General features: G+C 41.8%; 31 non-coding genes across 31 annotated transcripts; all 31 read left to right on the top strand.

Annotated features, from left to right (window-relative positions):
* The first annotated feature begins 94 nt into the window (after positions 1–94).
* Positions 95–166, top strand: trnac-gca (transfer RNA cysteine (anticodon GCA)). Its single transcript has one exon. It is a non-coding gene; the product is annotated as a tRNA-Cys (tRNA).
* Positions 167–327: 161 nt separating this feature from the next.
* trnac-gca (transfer RNA cysteine (anticodon GCA)) lies at positions 328–399 on the top strand. Its single transcript has one exon. It is a non-coding gene; the product is annotated as a tRNA-Cys (tRNA).
* A 602-nt stretch (positions 400–1,001) lies between these two features.
* trnac-gca (transfer RNA cysteine (anticodon GCA)) lies at positions 1,002–1,073 on the top strand. The gene has a single exon. It is a non-coding gene; the product is annotated as a tRNA-Cys (tRNA).
* Positions 1,074–1,674: 601 nt separating this feature from the next.
* trnac-gca (transfer RNA cysteine (anticodon GCA)) lies at positions 1,675–1,746 on the top strand. The gene has a single exon. It is a non-coding gene; the product is annotated as a tRNA-Cys (tRNA).
* Positions 1,747–1,907: 161 nt separating this feature from the next.
* Positions 1,908–1,979, top strand: trnac-gca (transfer RNA cysteine (anticodon GCA)). The gene has a single exon. It is a non-coding gene; the product is annotated as a tRNA-Cys (tRNA).
* Positions 1,980–2,581: 602 nt separating this feature from the next.
* Positions 2,582–2,653, top strand: trnac-gca (transfer RNA cysteine (anticodon GCA)). Its single transcript has one exon. It is a non-coding gene; the product is annotated as a tRNA-Cys (tRNA).
* Positions 2,654–3,254: 601 nt separating this feature from the next.
* Positions 3,255–3,326, top strand: trnac-gca (transfer RNA cysteine (anticodon GCA)). Its single transcript has one exon. It is a non-coding gene; the product is annotated as a tRNA-Cys (tRNA).
* A 602-nt stretch (positions 3,327–3,928) lies between these two features.
* Positions 3,929–4,000, top strand: trnac-gca (transfer RNA cysteine (anticodon GCA)). The gene has a single exon. It is a non-coding gene; the product is annotated as a tRNA-Cys (tRNA).
* Positions 4,001–4,601: 601 nt separating this feature from the next.
* trnac-gca (transfer RNA cysteine (anticodon GCA)) lies at positions 4,602–4,673 on the top strand. Its single transcript has one exon. It is a non-coding gene; the product is annotated as a tRNA-Cys (tRNA).
* A 394-nt stretch (positions 4,674–5,067) lies between these two features.
* trnac-gca (transfer RNA cysteine (anticodon GCA)) lies at positions 5,068–5,139 on the top strand. The gene has a single exon. It is a non-coding gene; the product is annotated as a tRNA-Cys (tRNA).
* Positions 5,140–5,741: 602 nt separating this feature from the next.
* Positions 5,742–5,813, top strand: trnac-gca (transfer RNA cysteine (anticodon GCA)). Its single transcript has one exon. It is a non-coding gene; the product is annotated as a tRNA-Cys (tRNA).
* Positions 5,814–6,414: 601 nt separating this feature from the next.
* On the top strand, positions 6,415–6,486 carry trnac-gca (transfer RNA cysteine (anticodon GCA)). The gene has a single exon. It is a non-coding gene; the product is annotated as a tRNA-Cys (tRNA).
* A 161-nt stretch (positions 6,487–6,647) lies between these two features.
* On the top strand, positions 6,648–6,719 carry trnac-gca (transfer RNA cysteine (anticodon GCA)). The gene has a single exon. It is a non-coding gene; the product is annotated as a tRNA-Cys (tRNA).
* Positions 6,720–7,320: 601 nt separating this feature from the next.
* On the top strand, positions 7,321–7,392 carry trnac-gca (transfer RNA cysteine (anticodon GCA)). Its single transcript has one exon. It is a non-coding gene; the product is annotated as a tRNA-Cys (tRNA).
* A 161-nt stretch (positions 7,393–7,553) lies between these two features.
* trnac-gca (transfer RNA cysteine (anticodon GCA)) lies at positions 7,554–7,625 on the top strand. The gene has a single exon. It is a non-coding gene; the product is annotated as a tRNA-Cys (tRNA).
* Positions 7,626–8,226: 601 nt separating this feature from the next.
* On the top strand, positions 8,227–8,298 carry trnac-gca (transfer RNA cysteine (anticodon GCA)). Its single transcript has one exon. It is a non-coding gene; the product is annotated as a tRNA-Cys (tRNA).
* Positions 8,299–8,459: 161 nt separating this feature from the next.
* Positions 8,460–8,531, top strand: trnac-gca (transfer RNA cysteine (anticodon GCA)). Its single transcript has one exon. It is a non-coding gene; the product is annotated as a tRNA-Cys (tRNA).
* An 834-nt stretch (positions 8,532–9,365) lies between these two features.
* trnac-gca (transfer RNA cysteine (anticodon GCA)) lies at positions 9,366–9,437 on the top strand. The gene has a single exon. It is a non-coding gene; the product is annotated as a tRNA-Cys (tRNA).
* A 601-nt stretch (positions 9,438–10,038) lies between these two features.
* trnac-gca (transfer RNA cysteine (anticodon GCA)) lies at positions 10,039–10,110 on the top strand. The gene has a single exon. It is a non-coding gene; the product is annotated as a tRNA-Cys (tRNA).
* Positions 10,111–10,271: 161 nt separating this feature from the next.
* Positions 10,272–10,343, top strand: trnac-gca (transfer RNA cysteine (anticodon GCA)). Its single transcript has one exon. It is a non-coding gene; the product is annotated as a tRNA-Cys (tRNA).
* Positions 10,344–10,944: 601 nt separating this feature from the next.
* Positions 10,945–11,016, top strand: trnac-gca (transfer RNA cysteine (anticodon GCA)). The gene has a single exon. It is a non-coding gene; the product is annotated as a tRNA-Cys (tRNA).
* An 834-nt stretch (positions 11,017–11,850) lies between these two features.
* On the top strand, positions 11,851–11,922 carry trnac-gca (transfer RNA cysteine (anticodon GCA)). The gene has a single exon. It is a non-coding gene; the product is annotated as a tRNA-Cys (tRNA).
* An 835-nt stretch (positions 11,923–12,757) lies between these two features.
* Positions 12,758–12,829, top strand: trnac-gca (transfer RNA cysteine (anticodon GCA)). The gene has a single exon. It is a non-coding gene; the product is annotated as a tRNA-Cys (tRNA).
* Positions 12,830–13,430: 601 nt separating this feature from the next.
* On the top strand, positions 13,431–13,502 carry trnac-gca (transfer RNA cysteine (anticodon GCA)). Its single transcript has one exon. It is a non-coding gene; the product is annotated as a tRNA-Cys (tRNA).
* A 161-nt stretch (positions 13,503–13,663) lies between these two features.
* Positions 13,664–13,735, top strand: trnac-gca (transfer RNA cysteine (anticodon GCA)). Its single transcript has one exon. It is a non-coding gene; the product is annotated as a tRNA-Cys (tRNA).
* A 601-nt stretch (positions 13,736–14,336) lies between these two features.
* Positions 14,337–14,408, top strand: trnac-gca (transfer RNA cysteine (anticodon GCA)). The gene has a single exon. It is a non-coding gene; the product is annotated as a tRNA-Cys (tRNA).
* Positions 14,409–14,569: 161 nt separating this feature from the next.
* On the top strand, positions 14,570–14,641 carry trnac-gca (transfer RNA cysteine (anticodon GCA)). The gene has a single exon. It is a non-coding gene; the product is annotated as a tRNA-Cys (tRNA).
* A 602-nt stretch (positions 14,642–15,243) lies between these two features.
* Positions 15,244–15,315, top strand: trnac-gca (transfer RNA cysteine (anticodon GCA)). Its single transcript has one exon. It is a non-coding gene; the product is annotated as a tRNA-Cys (tRNA).
* A 601-nt stretch (positions 15,316–15,916) lies between these two features.
* Positions 15,917–15,988, top strand: trnac-gca (transfer RNA cysteine (anticodon GCA)). The gene has a single exon. It is a non-coding gene; the product is annotated as a tRNA-Cys (tRNA).
* Positions 15,989–16,149: 161 nt separating this feature from the next.
* trnac-gca (transfer RNA cysteine (anticodon GCA)) lies at positions 16,150–16,221 on the top strand. The gene has a single exon. It is a non-coding gene; the product is annotated as a tRNA-Cys (tRNA).
* A 602-nt stretch (positions 16,222–16,823) lies between these two features.
* Positions 16,824–16,895, top strand: trnac-gca (transfer RNA cysteine (anticodon GCA)). The gene has a single exon. It is a non-coding gene; the product is annotated as a tRNA-Cys (tRNA).
* The last annotated feature ends 467 nt before the right edge of the window (positions 16,896–17,362 follow it).

Here is a 17,362-nt window from a genome sequence, read left to right as displayed (position 1 = left end):
AAGTCTGTTGTTGTAATGTCCAGCGAAAGCTATACTAATATGCTCTGCAAACCACCCCAATTAAACTTTGCATCAAGAAACTGAGCCATGTCTTGGGGGTATAGCTCAGTGGTAGAGCATTTGACTGCAGATCAAGAGGTCCCCGGTTCAAATCCGGGTGCCCCCTGTCAGGGTTGGTTTGCTTTAATCTTACAGACTTGTGCTCTGTTAATAGAGTCAGGCAAATAATGAAAAGTCTGTTGTCACAATGTCCAGTGAAAGCTATACTAATATGCTTTTTCAAACCACCCTAATTAAACTTAGCAACAATAAGACAAGGCATGTTTTGGGGGTATAGCTCAGTGGTAGAGCATTTGACTGCAGATCAAGAGGTCCCCGGTTCAAATCCGGGTGCCCCCTGTCAGGGTTGGTTTGCTTTAATCTTACAGACTTGTGCTCTGTTAATAGAGTCAGGCAAATAATGAAAAGTCTGTTGTCACAATGTCCTGTGAAAGCTATACCAATATGCTTTTTCAAACCACCCCAATTAAACTTTGCAACAATGAGCTGAGGCATGTTTTGGGGGTATAGCTCAGTGGTAGAGCATTTAACTGCAGTCTTTTCAGTTTTTATGAATAAGGAAAAAACAATCTTACAAAGTTGTGCTCTATTAATAGAGTCAGGGAAATAAACAAAAGTCTGTTGTTGTAATGTCCAGTGAAAGCTATACTAATAGGCTCTGCAAACCACCCCAATTAAACTTTGCAACAATGAGCTGAGGCATGTCTTGGGGGTATAGCTCAGTGGTAGAGCATTTGACTGCAGATCAAGAGGTCCCCGGTTCAAATCCGGTTGCCCCCTGTCAGGGTTGGTTTGCTTTAATCTTACAGACTTGTGCTCTGTTAATAGAGTCAGGCAAATAATGAAAAGTCTGTTGTCACAATGTCCAGTGAAAGCTATACTAATATGCTTTTTCAAACCACCCTAATTAAACTTAGCAAAAATAAAGCAAGGCATGTTTTGGGGGTATAGCTCAGTGGTAGAGCATTTGACTGCAGATCAAGAGGTCCCCGGTTCAAATCCGGGTGCCCCCTGTCAGGGTTGGTTTGCTTTAATCGTACAGACTTGTGCTCTGTTAATAGAGTCAGGCAAATAATGAAAAGTCTGTTGTCACAATGTCCAGTGAAAGCTTTACCAATATGCTTTTTCAAACCACCCCTATTAAACTTTGCAACAATGAGCTGAGGCCTGTTTTCGGGGTAAAGCTCAGTGGTAGAGCATTTGACTGCAGATCAAGAGGTCCCTGGTTCAAATCCGGATGCCCCCTGGCAGGGTGAGTTTGCTTTAAGTTCACCGAACTGTTTTCTATTGATAGAGTCAGGGAAATAACCAAAATGTTGTTGTCATAACCACCAGTGAAAGATAGGTTATCATGTTTTGCAAACCACCCCAATTGTACGTTGCAACAAGAGACTGAGTGGTGTCTTCAGGGTATAGCTCAGTGGTAGAGCATTTAACTGCAGTCTTTTCAGTTTTTATGAATAAGGAAAAAACAATCTTACAAAGTCGTGCACTGTTAATAGAGTCAGGGAACTAAACAAAAGTCTGTTGCTGTAATGTCCAGCGAAAGCTATACTAATATGCTCTGCAAACCACCCCAATTAAACTTTGCATCAAGAAACTGAGCCATGTCTTGGGGGTATAGCTCAGTGGTAGAGCATTTGACTGCAGATCAAGAGGTCCCTGGTTCAAATCCGGGTGCCCCCTGTCAGGGTTGGTTTGCTTTAATCTTACAGACTTGTGCTCTGTTAATAGAGTCAGGCAAATAATGAAAAGTCTGTTGTCACAATGTCCAGTGAAAGCTATACTAATATGCTTTTTCACACCACCCTAATTAAACTTAGCAACAATAAGCCAAGGCATGTTTTGGGGGTATAGCTCAGTGGTAGAGCATTTGACTGCAGATCAAGAGGTCCCTGGTTCAAATCCGGGTGCCCCCTGTCAGGGTTGGTTTGCTTTAATCTTACAGACTTGTGCTCTGTTAATAGAGTCAGGCAAATAATGAAAAGTCTGTTGTCACAATGTCCTGTGAAAGCTATACCAATATGCTTTTTCAAACCACCCCAATTAAACTTTGCAACAATGAGCTGAGGCATGTTTTGGGGGTATAGCTCAGTGGAAGAGCATTTAACTGCAGTCTTTTCAGTTTTTATGAATAAGGAAAAAACAATCTTACAAAGTCGTGCACTGTTAATAGAGTCAGGGAAATAAAAAAAAGTATGTTGTTGTAATATCCAGCGAAAGCTATACTAATATGCTCTGCAAACCACCCCAATTAAACTTTGCATCAAGAAACTGAGCCATGTCTTGGGGGTATAGCTCAGTGGTAGAGCATTTGACTGCAGATCAAGAGGTCCCCGGTTCAAATCCGGTTGCCCCCTGTCAGGGTTGGTTTGATTTAATCTTACAGACTTGTGCTCTGTTAATAGAGTCAGGCAAATAATGAAAAGTCTGTTGTCACAATGTCCAGTGAAAGCTATACTAATATGCTTTTTCAAACCACCCTAATTAAACTTAGCAACAATAAGACAAGGCATGTTTTGGGGGTATAGCTCAGTGGTAGAGCATTTGACTGCAGATCGAGAGGTCCCCGGTTCAAATCCGGGTGCCCCCTGTAAGGCTTGGTTTGCTTTAATCGTACAGACTTGTGCTCTGTTAATAGAGTCAGGCAAATAATGAAAAGTCTGTTGTCACAATGTCCAGTGAAAGCTTTACCAATATGCTTTTTCAAACCACCCCTATTAAACTTTGCAACAATGAGCTGAGGCCTGTTTTCGGGGTAAAGCTCAGTGGTAGAGCATTTGACTGCAGATCAAGAGGTCCCTGGTTCAAATCCGAATGCCCCCTGGCAGGGTGAGTTTGCTTTAAGTTCACCGAACTGTTTTCTATTGATAGAGTCAGGGAAATAACCAAAATGTTGTTGTCATAACCACCAGTGAAAGATAGGTTATCATGCTCTGCAAACCACCCCAATTGTACGTTGCAACAAGAGACTGAGTGGTGTCTTCAGGGTATAGCTCAGTGGTAGAGCATTTAACTGCAGTCTTTTCAGTTTTTATGAATAAGGAAAAAACAATCTTACAAAGTCGTGCACTGTTAATAGAGTCAGGGAAATAAACAAAAGTCTGTTGTTGTAATGTCCAGCGAAAGCTATACTAATATGCTCTGCAAACCACCCCAATTAAACTTTGCATCAAGAAAATGAGCCATGTTTTGGGGGTATAGCTCAGTGGTAGAGCATTTGACTGCAGATCAAGAGGTCCCCGGTTCAAATCCGGGTGCCCCCTGTCAGGGTTGGTTTGCTTTAATCTTACAGACTTGTGCTCTGTTAATAGAGTCAGGCAAATAATGAAAAGTCTGTTGTCACAATGTCCTGTGAAAGCTATACCAATATGCTTTTTCAAACCACCCCAATTAAACTTTGCAACAATGAGCTGAGGCATGTTTTGGGGGTATAGCTCAGTGGAAGAGCATTTAACTGCAGTCTTTTCAGTTTTTATGAATAAGGAAAAAACAATCTTACAAAGTCGTGCACTGTTAATAGAGTCAGGGAAATAAAAAAAAGTATGTTGTTGTAATATCCAGCGAAAGCTATACTAATATGCTCTGCAAACCACCCCAATTAAACTTTGCATCAAGAAACTGAGCCATGTCTTGTGGGTATAGCTCAGTGGTAGAGCATTTGACTGCAGATCAAGAGGTCCCCGGTTCAAATCCGGTTGCCCCCTGTCAGGGTTGGTTTGATTTAATCTTACAGACTTGTGCTCTGTTAATAGAGTCAGGCAAATAATGAAAAGTCTGTTGTCACAATGTCCAGTGAAAGCTATACTAATATGCTTTTTTAAACCACCCTAATTAAACTTAGCAACAATAAGACAAGGCATGTTTTGGGGGTATAGCTCAGTGGTAGAGCATTTGACTGCAGATCGAGAGGTCCCCGGTTCAAATCCGGGTGCCCCCTGTAAGGCTTGGTTTGCTTTAATCGTACAGACTTGTGCTCTGTTAATAGAGTCAGGCAAATAATGAAAAGTCTGTTGTCACAATGTCCAGTGAAAGCTTTACCAATATGCTTTTTCAAACCACCCCTATTAAACTTTGCAACAATGAGCTGAGGCCTGTTTTCGGGGTAAAGCTCAGTGGTAGAGCATTTGACTGCAGATCAAGAGGTCCCTGGTTCAAATCCGAATGCCCCCTGGCAGGGTGAGTTTGCTTTAAGTTCACCGAACTGTTTTCTATTGATAGAGTCAGGGAAATAACCAAAATGTTGTTGTCATAACCACCAGTGAAAGATAGGTTATCATGCTCTGCAAACCACCCCAATTGTACGTTGCAACAAGAGACTGAGTGGTGTCTTCAGGGTATAGCTCAGTGGTAGAGCATTTAACTGCAGTCTTTTCAGTTTTTATGAATAAGGAAAAAACAATCTTACAAAGTCGTGCACTGTTAATAGAGTCAGGGAAATAAACAAAAGTCTGTTGTTGTAATGTCCAGCGAAAGCTATACTAATATGCTCTGCAAACCACCCCAATTAAACTTTGCATCAAGAAAATGAGCCATGTTTTGGGGGTATAGCTCAGTGGTAGAGCATTTGACTGCAGATCAAGAGGTCCCCGGTTCAAATCCGGGTGCCCCCTGTCAGGGTTGGTTTGCTTTAATCTTACAGACTTGTGCTCTGTTAATAGAGTCAGGCAAATAATGAAAAGTCTGTTGTCACAATGTCCAGTGAAAGCTATACTAATATGCTTTTTCAAACCACCCTAATTAAACTTAGCAACAATAAGCCAAGGCATGTCTTGTGGGTGTAGCTCAGTGGTAGAGCATTTGACTGCAGATCAAGAGGTCCCCGGTTCAAATCCGGTTGCCCCCTGTCAGGGTTGGTTTGCTTTAATCTTACAGACATGTACTCTGTTAATAGAGTCAGGCAAATAATGAAAAGTCTGTTGTCACAATGTCCAGTGAAAGCTATACTGATATGCTTTTTCAAACCACCCTAATTAAACTTAGCAACAATAAGACAAGGCATGTTTTGGGGGTATAGCTCAGTGGTAGAGCATTTGACTGCAGATCAAGAGGTCCCCGGTTCAAATCCGGGTGCCCCCTGTAAGGCTTGGTTTCCTTTAATCGTACAGACTTGTGCTCTGTTAATAGAGTCAGGCAAATAATGAAAAGTCTGTTGTCACAATGTCCAGTGAAAGCTTTACCAATATGCTTTTTCAAACCACCCCTATTAAACTTTGCAACAATGAGCTGAGGCCTGTTTTCGGGGTAAAGCTCAGTGGTAGAGCATTTGACTGCAGATCATGAGGTCCCCGGTTCAAATCCGGATGCCCCCTGGCAGGGTGAGTTTGCTTTAAGTTCACCGAACTGTTTTCTATTGATAGAGTCAGGGAAATAACCAAAATGTTGTTGTCATAACCACCAGTGAAAGATAGGTTATCATGCTCTGCAAACCACCCCAATTGTACGTTGCAACAAGAGACTGAGTGGTGTCTTCAGGGTATAGCTCAGTGGTAGAGCATTTAACTGCAGTCTTTTCAGTTTTTATGAATAAGGAAAAAACAATCTTACAGACTTGTGCTCTGTTAATAGAGTCAGGCAAATAATGAAAAGTCTGTTGTCACAATGTCCAGTGAAAGCTATACTAATATGCTTTTTCAAACCACCCTAATTAAACTTAGCAACAATAAGACAAGGCATGTTTTGGGGGTATAGCTCAGTGGTAGAGCATTTGACTGCAGATCGAGAGGTCCCCGGTTCAAATCCGGGTGCCCCCTGTAAGGCTTGGTTTGCTTTAATCGTACAGACTTGTGCTCTGTTAATAGAGTCAGGCAAATAATGAAAAGTCTGTTGTCACAATGTCCAGTGAAAGCTTTACCAATATGCTTTTTCAAACCACCCCTATTAAACTTTGCAACAATGAGCTGAGGCCTGTTTTCGGGGTAAAGCTCAGTGGTAGAGCATTTGACTGCAGATCAAGAGGTCCCTGGTTCAAATCCGGATGCCCCCTGGCAGGGTGAGTTTGCTTTAAGTTCACCGAACTGTTTTCTATTGATAGAGTCAGGGAAATAACCAAAATGTTGTTGTCATAACCACCAGTGAAAGATAGGTTATCATGCTCTGCAAACCACCCCAATTGTACGTTGCAACAAGAGACTGAGTGGTGTCTTCAGGGTATAGCTCAGTGGTAGAGCATTTAACTGCAGTCTTTTCAGTTTTTATGAATAAGGAAAAAACAATCTTACAAAGTTGTGCTCTATTAATAGAGTCAGGGAAATAAACAAAAGTCTGTTGTTGTAATGTCCAGCGAAAGCTATACTAATATGCTCTGCAAACCACCCCAATTAAACTTTGCATCAAGAAACTGAGCCATGTCTTGGGGGTATAGCTCAGTGGTAGAGCATTTGACTGCAGATCAAGAGGTCCCCGGTTCAAATCCGGGTGCCCCCTGTCAGGGTTGGTTTGCTTTAATCTTACAGACTTGTGCTCTGTTAATAGAGTCAGGCAAATAATGAAAAGTCTGTTGTCACAATGTCCAGTGAAAGCTATACTAATATGCTTTTTCAAACCACCCTAATTAAACTTAGCAACAATAAGACAAGGCATGTTTTGGGGGTATAGCTCAGTGGTAGAGCATTTGACTGCAGATCGAGAGGTCCCCGGTTCAAATCCGGGTGCCCCCTGTCAGGGTTGGTTTGCTTTAATCGTACAGACTTGTGCTCTGTTAATAGAGTCAGGCAAGTAATGAAAAGTCTGTTGTCACAATGTCCAGTGAAAGCTTTACCAATATGCTTTTTCAAACCACCCCTATTAAACTTTGCAACAATGAGCTGAGGCCTGTTTTCGGGGTAAAGCTCAGTGGTAGAGCATTTGACTGCAGATCAAGAGGTCCCCGGTTCAAATCCGGATGCCCCCTGGCAGGGTGAGTTTGCTTTAAGTTCACCGAACTGTTTTCTGTTAATAGAGTCAGGGAAATAACCAAAATGTTGTTGTCATAACCACCAGTGAAAGATAGGTTATCATGCTCTGCAAACCACCCCAATTGTACGTTGCAACAAGAGACTGAGTGGTGTTTTCAGGGTATAGCTCAGTGGTAGAGCATTTAACTGCAGTCTTTTCAGTTTTTATGAATAAGGAAAAAACAATCTTACAAAGTCGTGCACTGTTAATAGAGTCAGGGAAATAAACAAAAGTCTGTTGTTGTAATGTCCAGCGAAAGCTATACTAATATGCTCTGCAAACCACCCCAATTAAACTTTGCATCAAGAAACTGAGCCATGTCTTGGGGGTATAGCTCAGTGGTAGAGCATTTGACTGCAGATCAAGAGGTCCCCGGTTCAAATCCGGGTGCCCCCTGTCAGGGTTGGTTTGCTTTAATCTTACAGACTTGTGCTCTGTTAATAGAGTCAGGCAAATAATGAAAAGTCTGTTGTCACAATGTCCAGTGAAAGCTATACTAATATGCTTTTTCAAACCACCCTAATTAAACTTAGCAACAATAAGGCAAGGCATGTTTTGGGGGTATAGCTCAGTGGTAGAGCATTTGACTGCAGATCAAGATGTCCCCGGTTCAAATCCGGGTGCCCCCTGTAAGGTTTGGTTCGCTTTAATCGTACAGACTTGTGCTCTTTTAATAGAGTCAGGCAAATAATGAAAAGTCTGTTGTCACAATGTCCTGTGAAAGCTATACCAATATGCTTTTTCAAACCACCCCAATTAAACTTTGCAACAATGAGCTGAGGCATGTTTTGGGGGTAAAGCTCAGTGGTAGAGCATTTGACTGCAGATCAAGAGATCCCTGATTCAAATCCGGATGCCCCTTTGCAGGGTGAGTTTGCTTTAAGTTCACCGAACTGTTTTCTGTTAATAGAGTCAGGGAAATAACCAAAATGTTGTTGTCATAACCACCAGTGAAAGATAGGTTATCATGCTCTGCAAACCACCCCAATTGTACGTTGCAACAAGAGACTGAGTGGTGTTTTCAGGGTATAGCTCAGTGGTAGAGCATTTAACTGCAGTCTTTTCAGTTTTTATGAATAAGGAAAAAACAATCTTACAAAGTCGTGCACTGTTAATAGAGTCAGGGAAATAAACAAAAGTCTGTTGTTGTAATGTCCAGCGAAAGCTATACTAATATGCTCTGCAAACCACCCCAATTAAACTTTGCATCAAGAAACTGAGCCATGTCTTGGGGGTATAGCTCAGTGGTAGAGCATTTGACTGCAGATCAAGAGGTCCCCGGTTCAAATCCGGGTGCCCCCTGTCAGGGTTGGTTTGCTTTAATCTTACAGACTTGTGCTCTGTTAATAGAGTCAGGCAAATAATGAAAAGTCTGTTGTCACAATGTCCAGTGAAAGCTATACTAATATGCTTTTTCAAACCACCCTAATTAAACTTAGCAACAATAAGGCAAGGCATGTTTTGGGGGTATAGCTCAGTGGTAGAGCATTTGACTGCAGATCAAGATGTCCCCGGTTCAAATCCGGGTGCCCCCTGTAAGGTTTGGTTCGCTTTAATCGTACAGACTTGTGCTCTTTTAATAGAGTCAGGCAAATAATGAAAAGTCTGTTGTCACAATGTCCTGTGAAAGCTATACCAATATGCTTTTTCAAACCACCCCAATTAAACTTTGCAACAATGAGCTGAGGCATGTTTTGGGGGTAAAGCTCAGTGGTAGAGCATTTGACTGCAGATCAAGAGATCCCTGATTCAAATCCGGATGCCCCTTTGCAGGGTGAGTTTGCTTTAAGTTCACCGAACTGTTTTCTGTTAATAGAGTCAGGGAAATAACCAAAATGTTGTTGTCATAACCACCAGTGAAAGATAGGTTATCATGCTCTGCAAACCACCCCAATTATACGTTGCAACAAGAGACTGAGTCGTGTCTTCAGGGTATAGCTCAGTGGTAGAGCATTTAACTGCAGTCTTTTCAGTTTTTATGAATAAGGAAAAAACAATCTTACAAAGTTGTGCTCTATTAATAGAGTCAGGGAAATAAACAAAAGTCTGTTGTTGTAATGTCCAGCGAAAGCTATACTAATATGCTCTGCAAACCACCCCAATTAAACTTTGCAACAATGAGCTGAGGCATGTCTTGGGGGTATAGCTCAGTGGTAGAGCATTTGACTGCAGATCAAGAGGTCCCCGGTTCAAATCCGGTTGCCCCCTGTCAGGGTTGGTTTGCTTTAATCTTACAGACTTGTACTCTGTTAATAGAGTCAGGCAAATAATGAAAAGTCTGTTGTCACAATGTCCAGTGAAAGCTATACTAATATGCTTTTTCAAACCACCCTAATTAAACTTAGCAACAATAAGACAAGGCATGTTTTGGGGGTATAGCTCAGTGGTAGAGCATTTGACTGCAGATCGAGAGGTCCCTGGTTCAAATCCGGGTGCCCCCTGTCAGGGTTGGTTTGCTTTAATCGTACAGACTTGTGCTCTGTTAATAGAGTCAGGCAAGTAATGAAAAGTCTGTTGTCACAATGTCCAGTGAAAGCTTTACCAATATGCTTTTTCAAACCACCCCTATTAAACTTTGCAACAATGAGCTGAGGCCTGTTTTCGGGGTAAAGCTCAGTGGTAGAGCATTTGACTGCAGATCAAGAGGTCCCCGGTTCAAATCCGGATGCCCCCTGGCAGGGTGAGTTTGCTTTAAGTTCACCGAACTGTTTTCTATTGATAGAGTCAGGGAAATAACCAAAATGTTGTTGTCATAACCACCAGTGAAAGATAGGTTATCATGCTCTGCAAACCACCCCAATTGTACGTTGCAACAAGAGACTGAGTGGTGTTTTCAGGGTATAGCTCAGTGGTAGAGCATTTAACTGCAGTCTTTTCAGTTTTTATGAATAAGGAAAAAACAATCTTACAAAGTCGTGCACTGTTAATAGAGTCAGGGAAATAAACAAAAGTCTGTTGTTGTAATGTCCAGCGAAAGCTATACTAATATGCTCTGCAAACCACCCCAATTAAACTTTGCATCAAGAAACTGAGCCATGTCTTGGGGGTATAGCTCAGTGGTAGAGCATTTGACTGCAGATCAAGAGGTCCCCGGTTCAAATCCGGGTGCCCCCTGTCAGGGTTGGTTTGCTTTAATCTTACAGACTTGTGCTCTGTTAATAGAGTCAGGCAAATAATGAAAAGTCTGTTGTCACAATGTCCAGTGAAAGCTATACTAATATGCTTTTTCAAACCACCCTAATTAAACTTAGCAACAATAAGGCAAGGCATGTTTTGGGGGTATAGCTCAGTGGTAGAGCATTTGACTGCAGATCAAGATGTCCCCGGTTCAAATCCGGGTGCCCCCTGTAAGGTTTGGTTCGCTTTAATTGTACAGACTTGTGCTCTTTTAATAGAGTCAGGCAAATAATGAAAAGTCTGTTGTCACAATGTCCTGTGAAAGCTATACCAATATGCTTTTTCAAACCACCCCAATTAAACTTTGCAACAATGAGCTGAGGCATGTTTTGGGGGTAAAGCTCAGTGGTAGAGCATTTGACTGCAGATCAAGAGATCCCTGATTCAAATCCGGATGCCCCTTTGCAGGGTGAGTTTGCTTTAAGTTCACCGAACTGTTTTCTGTTAATAGAGTCAGGGAAATAACCAAAATGTTGTTGTCATAACCACCAGTGAAAGATAGGTTATCATGCTCTGCAAACCACCCCAATTATACGTTGCAACAAGAGACTGAGTCGTGTCTTCAGGGTATAGCTCAGTGGTAGAGCATTTAACTGCAGTCTTTTCAGTTTTTATGAATAAGGAAAAAACAATCTTACAAAGCCGTGCACTGTTAATAGAGTCAGGGAACTAAACAAAAGTCTGTTGTTGTAATGTCCAGCGAAAGCTATACTAATATGCTCTGCAAACCACCCCAATTAAACTTTGCATCAAGAAACTGAGCCATGTCTTGGGGGTATAGCTCAGTGGTAGAGCATTTGACTGCAGATCAAGAGGTCCCCGGTTCAAATCCGGGTGCCCCCTGTCAGGGTTGGTTTGCTTTAATCTTACAGACTTGTGCTCTGTTAATAGAGTCAGGCAAATAATGAAAAGTCTGTTGTCACAATGTCCAGTGAAAGCTATACAAATATGCTTTTTCAAACCACCCTAATTAAACTTAGCAACAATAAGGCAAGGCATGTTTTGGGGGTATAGCTCAGTGGTAGAGCATTTGACTGCAGATCAAGATGTCCCCGGTTTAAATCCGGGTGCCCCCTGTAAGGTTTGGTTCGCTTTAATCGTACAGACTTGTGCTCTTTTAATAGAGTCAGGCAAATAATGAAAAGTCTGTTGTCACAATGTCCTGTGAAAGCTATACCAATATGCTTTTTCAAACCACCCCAATTAAACTTTGCAACAATGAGCTGAGGCATGTTTTGGGGGTAAAGCTCAGTGGTAGAGCATTTGACTGCAGATCAAGAGATCCCTGATTCAAATCCGGATGCCCCTTTGCAGGGTGAGTTTGCTTTAAGTTCACCGAACTGTTTTCTGTTAATAGAGTCAGGGAAATAACCAAAATGTTGTTGTCATAACCACCAGTGAAAGATAGGTTATCATGCTCTGCAAACCACCCCAATTATACGTTGCAACAAGAGACTGAGTCGTGTCTTCAGGGTATAGCTCAGTGGTAGAGCATTTAACTGCAGTCTTTTCAGTTTTTATGAATAAGGAAAAAACAATCTTACAAAGCCGTGCACTGTTAATAGAGTCAGGGAACTAAACAAAAGTCTGTTGTTGTAATGTCCAGCGAAAGCTATACTAATATGCTCTGCAAACCACCCCAATTAAACTTTGCATCAAGAAACTGAGCCATGTCTTGGGGGTATAGCTCAGTGGTAGAGCATTTGACTGCAGATCAAGAGGTCCCCGGTTCAAATCCGGGTGCCCCCTGTCAGGGTTGGTTTGCTTTAATCTTACAGACTTGTGCTCTGTTAATAGAGTCAGGCAAATAATGAAAAGTCTGTTGTCACAATGTCCAGTGAAAGCTATACTAATATTCTTTTTCAAACCACCCTAATTAAACTTAGCAACAATAAGGCAAGGCATGTTTTGGGGGTATAGCTCAGTGGTAGAGCATTTGACTGCAGATCAAGATGTCCCCGGTTTAAATCCGGGTGCCCCCTGTAAGGTTTGGTTCGCTTTAATTGTACAGACTTGTGCTCTTTTAATAGAGTCAGGCAAATAATGAAAAGTCTGTTGTCACAATGTCCTGTGAAAGCTATACCAATATGCTTTTTCAAACCACCCCAATTAAACTTTGCAACAATGAGCTGAGGCATGTTTTCGGGGTAAAGCTCAGTGGTAGAGCATTTGACTGCAGATCAAGAGATCCCTGATTCAAATCCAGATGCCCCTTTGCAGGGTGAGTTTGCTTTAAGTTCACCGAACTGTTTTCTGTTAATAGAGTCAGGGAAATAACCAAAATTTTGTTGTCATAACCACCAGTGAAAGATAGGTTATCATGCTCTGCAAACCACCCCAATTATACGTTGCAACAAGAGACTGAGTCGTGTCTTCAGGGTATAGCTCAGTGGTAGAGCATTTAACTGCAGTCTTTTCAGTTTTTATGAATAAGGAAAAAACAATCTTACAGACTTGTGCTCTGTTAATAGAGTCAGGCAAATAATGAAAAGTCTGTTGTCACAATGTCCAGTGAAAGCTATACTAATATGCTTTTTCAAACCACCCTAATTAAACTTAGCAACAATAAGACAAGGCATGTTTTGGGGGTATAGCTCAGTGGTAGAGCATTTGACTGCAGATCGAGAGGTCCCCGGTTCAAATCCGGGTGCCCCCTGTAAGCCTTGGTTTGCTTTAATCGTACAGACTTGTGCTCTGTTAATAGAGTCAGGCAAATAATGAAAAGTCTGTTGTCACAATGTCCAGTGAAAGCTTTACCAATATGCTTTTTCAAACCACCCCTATTAAACTTTGCAACAATGAGCTGAGGCCTGTTTTCGGGGTAAAGCTCAGTGGTAGAGCATTTGACTGCAGATCAAGAGGTCCCTGGTTCAAATCCGGATGCCCCCTGGCAGGGTGAGTTTGCTTTAAGTTCACCGAACTGTTTTCTATTGATAGAGTCAGGGAAATAACCAAAATGTTGTTGTCATAACCACCAGTGAAAGATAGGTTATCATGCTCTGCAAACCACCCCAATTGTACGTTGCAACAAGAGACTGAGTGGTGTCTTCAGGGTATAGCTCAGTGGTAGAGCATTTAACTGCAGTCTTTTCAGTTTTTATGAATAAGGAAAAAACAATCTTACAAAGTCGTGCACTATTAATAGAGTCAGGGAAATAAACAAAAGTCTGTTGTTGTAATGTCCAGCGAAAGCTATACTAATATGCTCTGCAAACCACCCCAATTAAACTTTGCATCAAGAAAATGAGCCATGTTTTGGGGGTATAGCTCAGTGGTAGAGCATTTGACTGCAGATCAAGAGGTCCCCGGTTCAAATCCGGGTGCCCCCTGTCAGGGTTGGTTTGCTTTAATCTTACAGACTTGTGCTCTGTTAATAGAGTCAGGCAAATAATGAAAAGTCTGTTGTCACAATGTCCAGTGAAAGCTATACTAATATGCTTTTTCAAACCACCCTAATTAAACTTAGCAACAATAAGCCAAGGCATGTTTTGGGGGTATAGCTCAGTGGTAGAGCATTTGACTGCAGATCGAGAGGTCCCCGGTTCAAATCCGGGTGCCCCCTGTAAGCCTTGGTTTGCTTTAATCGTACAGACTTGTGCTCTGTTAATAGAGTCAGGCAAATAATGAAAAGTCTGTTGTCACAATGTCCAGTGAAAGCTTTACCAATATGCTTTTTCAAACCACCCCTATTAAACTTTGCAACAATGAGCTGAGGCCTGTTTTCGGGGTAAAGCTCAGTGGTAGAGCATTTGACTGCAGATCAAGAGGTCCCTGGTTCAAATCCGGATGCCCCCTGGCAGGGTGAGTTTGCTTTAAGTTCACCGAACTGTTTTCTATTGATAGAGTCAGGGAAATAACCAAAATGTTGTTGTCATAACCACCAGTGAAAGATAGGTTATCATGCTCTGCAAGCCACCCCAATTGTACGTTGCAACAAGAGACTGAGTGGTGTCTTCAGGGTATAGCTCAGTGGTAGAGCATTTAATTGCAGTCTTTTCAGTTTTTATGAATAAGGAAAAAACAATCTTACAAAGTCGTGCACTGTTAATAGAGTCAGGAAAATAAACAAAAGTCTGTTGTTGTAATGTCCAGCGAAAGCTATACTAATATGGTCGGCAAACCACCCCAATTAAACTTTGCATCAAGAAACTGAGCCATGTTTTGGGGGTATAGCTCAGTGGTAGAGCATTTGACTGCAGATCAAGAGGTCCCCGGTTCAAATCCGGGTGCCCCCTGTCAGGGTTGGTTTGCTTTAATCTTACAGACTTGTGCTCTGTTAATAGAGTCAGGCAAATAATGAAAAGTCTGTTGTCACAATGTCCAGTGAAAGCTATACTAATATGCTTTTTCAAACCACCCTAATTAAACTTAGCAACAATAAGGCAAGGCATGTTTTGGGGGTATAGCTCAGTGGTAGAGCATTTGACTGCAGATCAAGATGTCCCCGGTTCAAATCCGGGTGCCCCCTGTAAGGTTTGGTTCGCTTTAATCGTACAGACTTGTGCTCTTTTAATAGAGTCAGGCAAATAATGAAAAGTCTGTTGTCACAATGTCCTGTGAAAGCTATACCAATATGCTTTTTCAAACCACCCCAATTAAACTTTGCAACAATGAGCTGAGGCATGTTTTGGGGGTAAAGCTCAGTGGTAGAGCATTTGACTGCAGATCAAGAGATCCCTGATTCAAATCCGGATGCCCCTTTGCAGGGTGAGTTTGCTTTAAGTTCACCGAACTGTTTTCTGTTAATAGAGTCAGGGAAATAACCAAAATTTTGTTGTCATAACCACCAGTGAAAGATAGGTTATCATGCTCTGCAAACCACCCCAATTATACGTTGCAACAAGAGCCTGAGTCGTGTCTTCAGGGTATAGCTCAGTGGTAGAGCATTTAACTGCAGTCTTTTCAGTTTTTATGAATAAGGAAAAAACAATCTTACAGACTTGTGCTCTGTTAATAGAGTCAGGCAAATAATGAAAAGTCTGTTGTCACAATGTCCAGTGAAAGCTATACTAATATGCTTTTTCAAACCACCCTAATTAAACTTAGCAACAATAAGACAAGGCATGTTTTGGGGGTATAGCTCAGTGGTAGAGCATTTGACTGCAGATCGAGAGGTCCCCGGTTCAAATCCGGGTGCCCCCTGTAAGGCTTGGTTTGCTTTAATCGTACAGACTTGTGCTCTGTTAATAGAGTCAGGCAAATAATGAAAAGTCTGTTGTCACAATGTCCAGTGAAAGCTTTACCAATATGCTTTTTCAAACCACCCCTATTAAACTTTGCAACAATGAGCTGAGGCCTGTTTTCGGGGTAAAGCTCAGTGGTAGAGCCTTTGACTGCAGATCAAGAGGTCCCTGGTTCAAATCCGGATGCCCCCTGGCAGGGTGAGTTTGCTTTAAGTTCACCGAACTGTTTTCTATTGATAGAGTCAGGGAAATAACCAAAATGTTGTTGTCATAACCACCAGTGAAAGATAGGTTATCATGCTCTGCAAGCCACCCCAATTGTACGTTGCAACAAGAGACTGAGTGGTGTCTTCAGGGTATAGCTCAGTGGTAGAGCATTTAATTGCAGTCTTTTCAGTTTTTATGAATAAGGAAAAAACAATCTTACAAAGTCGTGCACTGTTAATAGAGTCAGGAAAATAAACAAAAGTCTGTTGTTGTAATGTCCAGCGAAAGCTATACTAATATGGTCGGCAAACCACCCCAATTAAACTTTGCATCAAGAAACTGAGCCATGTTTTGGGGGTATAGCTCAGTGGTAGAGCATTTGACTGCAGATCAAGAGGTCCCCGGTTCAAATCCGGGTGCCCCCTGTCAGGGTTGGTTTGCTTTAATCTTACAGACTTGTGCTCTGTTAATAGAGTCAGGCAAATAATGAAAAGTCTGTTGTCACAATGTCCAGTGAAAGCTATACTAATATGCTTTTTCAAACCACCCTAATTAAACTTAGCAACAATAAGGCAAGGCATGTTTTGGGGGTATAGCTCAGTGGTAGAGCATTTGACTGCAGATCAAGATGTCCCCGGTTCAAATCCGGGTGCCCCCTGTAAGGTTTGGTTCGCTTTAATCGTACAGACTTGTGCTCTTTTAATAGAGTCAGGCAAATAATGAAAAGTCTGTTGTCACAATGTCCTGTGAAAGCTATACCAATATGCTTTTTCAAACCACCCCAATTAAACTTTGCAACAATGAGCTGAGGCATGTTTTGGGGGTAAAGCTCAGTGGTAGAGCATTTGACTGCAGATCAAGAGATCCCTGATTCAAATCCGGATGCCCCTTTGCAGGGTGAGTTTGCTTTAAGTTCACCGAACTGTTTTCTGTTAATAGAGTCAGGGAAATAACCAAAATTTTGTTGTCATAACCACCAGTGAAAGATAGGTTATCATGCTCTGCAAACCACCCCAATTATACGTTGCAACAAGAGCCTGAGTCGTGTCTTCAGGGTATAGCTCAGTGGTAGAGCATTTAACTGCAGTCTTTTCAGTTTTTATGAATAAGGAAAAAACAATCTTACAGACTTGTGCTCTGTTAATAGAGTCAGGCAAATAATGAAAAGTCTGTTGTCACAATGTCCAGTGAAAGCTATACTAATATGCTTTTTCAAACCACCCTAATTAAACTTAGCAACAATAAGACAAGGCATGTTTTGGGGGTATAGCTCAGTGGTAGAGCATTTGACTGCAGATCGAGAGGTCCCCGGTTCAAATCCGGGTGCCCCCTGTAAGGCTTGGTTTGCTTTAATCGTACAGACTTGTGCTCTGTTAATAGAGTCAGGCAAATAATGAAAAGTCTGTTGTCACAATGTCCAGTGAAAGCTTTACCAATATGCTTTTTCAAACCACCCCTATTAAACTTTGCAACAATGAGCTGAGGCCTGTTTTCGGGGTAAAGCTCAGTGGTAGAGCCTTTGACTGCAGATCAAGAGGTCCCTGGTTCAAATCCGGATGCCCCCTGGCAGGGTGAGTTTGCTTTAAGTTCACCGAACTGTTTTCTATTGATAGAGTCAGGGAAATAACCAAAATGTTGTTGTCATAACCACCAGTGAAAGATAGGTTATCATGCTCTGCAAACCACCCCAATTGTACGTTGCAACAAGAGACTGAGTGGTGTCTTCAGGGTATAGCTCAGTGGTAGAGCATTTAACTGCAGTCTTTTCAGTTTTTATGAATAAGGAAAAAACAATCTTA

The sequence above is a fragment of the Clarias gariepinus genome, chromosome 16 (assembly GCF_024256425.1).
Source record: "Clarias gariepinus isolate MV-2021 ecotype Netherlands chromosome 16, CGAR_prim_01v2, whole genome shotgun sequence".
Taxonomy (NCBI): domain Eukaryota; kingdom Metazoa; phylum Chordata; class Actinopteri; order Siluriformes; family Clariidae; genus Clarias; species Clarias gariepinus.
Note: the sequence above shows the minus strand (reverse complement) of the source record. Positions and strands in the feature narration are given on the sequence as shown.